Source organism: Osmia lignaria, unplaced genomic scaffold (assembly GCF_051020975.1).
Source record: "Osmia lignaria lignaria isolate PbOS001 unplaced genomic scaffold, iyOsmLign1 scaffold0006, whole genome shotgun sequence".
NCBI lineage: Eukaryota > Metazoa > Arthropoda > Insecta > Hymenoptera > Megachilidae > Osmia > Osmia lignaria.
In genome coordinates, this window is record NW_027478163.1 from 312,971 (window position 1) to 315,000 (window position 2,030).

The 2,030-nt window shown below is 38.7% G+C and overlaps 1 non-coding gene across 1 annotated transcript in view; it reads left to right on the forward strand.

Annotated features, from left to right (window-relative positions):
• Positions 1–1,612: 1,612 nt before the first annotated feature.
• Positions 1,613–2,030, forward strand: part of LOC143306280 (small subunit ribosomal RNA) — a 1,923-nt gene continuing 1,505 nt past the window's right edge. The window contains exon 1 of the ribosomal RNA XR_013063723.1: positions 1,613–2,030. This exon is cut by the window's right edge and continues 1,505 nt beyond it. This is a non-coding gene — a ribosomal RNA (small subunit ribosomal RNA).

The window sequence follows — 2,030 nt, forward strand, 5'->3', positions numbered from 1 at the left end:
TTTTCGACTTATCGGTTCTGGATCACTGAAAAATCAAAAAAAATTATTAATTTTGATTAATTAAATTACATATGTAGTTTTATATTGTTATAGTCTCGTATTTGTTAATGTTTTGTCGTAAGAAAATGCAAAAATATCGTTTTAATGTTTTCGTCTCATCGGTTCTGGATCGCTGAAAAATCAAAAAGAAATATTAATTTTGATTAATTAAATTACAAATGGAGTTTTATATTGCTATAGTCGCTTATTTGTTAACGTTTTACCGTAAGAAAATGCAAAAATATCGTTTTAATATTTTCATCTCATCGGTTCTGGGCGGTTTTAAAATTTTTTAAAATATTAATTAAACCCATGATTTACATGAGAATGTGAATTTATTATGTCCTGCATGTTAATTTATTAATTTTCATGTATAGAACGTTATAAAATGAAAGGATATGTTCGACGATATTTTCAGTCTAAGTTTTACCGTGCCGGCGGGATGGTACGCTCTCACGGCGGTTTGCACAGGCATACGCCTGGGCGTAAGCCCATGCGTCGCCGACCTAGCGGCCGGCCGTTCGGTATTTATAGGAAGGCACTTTCGGTTCGCTCGGACCGGTCGGGAGTAGCGTCGAGCGTGTGGCTCTTTTATGACTTCGGTTGAAAAGCAGTCTACCGCTCCTCGAGAATATACTTTCTCGACTATTCTCGTTCCGGTTTTCCGTTGCGGATTATTATTAATCTCCACACAGCATTACCACGGGTCGGTGTCTAAGACCGAATGGCCCATATGTGGTGAGCCTTGTAATATAAGGCTGGTGACCTGTATGCACTTATAAATGTTGCATACTTGTACAAACTGAGCATCAACTGTCTGTAACCAAAATTGGTTAAAACTGAAAAAGTTATAAGATTGTATAAAATTTTTGAACCAAGAAAGTAGTGTTAGACGAAAATTCGTTCTATCACTTTTAGAAGGGAGACTGTTTGGAAATATTTAAAGTATAAAATACACAAAAGTCCACTGAATTATGAACAAAATTACGTCCCTGAATTTAAGAAAAGTCAAGAGGTGTCAGAAATAAAATCCTCTCTGATACGTTCAGAGAGGAAAATAAGTATGGAGAGAGGAGTAAAAATGAAAGAAGTTTTAAGGCTGGGGAAACTTCTAAAGGAGAGAGATTCCAACATATCTAATATGTACATTTAAAGCAAGTCCAAGGAACTCTCTCCGTTAATGTTTGAAAAGGTGTGTGCAGATGGAGGAGAAATGTATAAAGTACAGAGACGAGGTTGGTGGGCCCGCTCTAATGATAAAGATTATAAAATTTGGTGGCAAAATGACCAGCATGATCACTGTACGCGCTTTCTCGATTTGTATAGCATGCCACTGTCCGCGCTATCTTTTATTATATTGTCCAGCGTGTGTGGTCTACGTGCTTGCACGATGGATGCACGGCGTGAAAGTGATTTTCGTGCTTTATGAGAGGAGGAGGAGAATATTTGGCCTCTATAAGAGGTACAAAATTTATGAAATGTGTGTTACATACAAAAGAGAAATGGCTTAACGTCGATCGGTCTTACAGGGAGGGCCGACGACGAAAATTTAAATTTACAATAATAACTAAGCTCCCTGGTTGATCCTGCCAGTAGTCATATGCTTGTCTCAAAGATTAAGCCATGCATGTCTAAGTACATACCGAATTAAGGTGAAACCGCGAATGGCTCATTAAATCAGTTTTGGTTTCTTAGATCGTACAAAACATTACTTGGATAACTGTGGTAATTCTAGAGCTAATACATGCAAACCAGAATTCCACCCAGAGATGGGAGGAATGCTTTTATTAGATCAAAACCAATCGGTGGCGGACGGCTTGTCCGTTCGTCCATCGTCGGCTTTGGTGACTCTGAATAACTTTGTGCTGATCGTATGGTCATCTAGCACCGACGACGGATCTTTCAAATGTCTGCCTTATCAACTGTCGATGGTAGGTTCTACGCCTACCATGGTTGTAACGGGTAACGGGGAATCAGGGTTCGATTCCGGA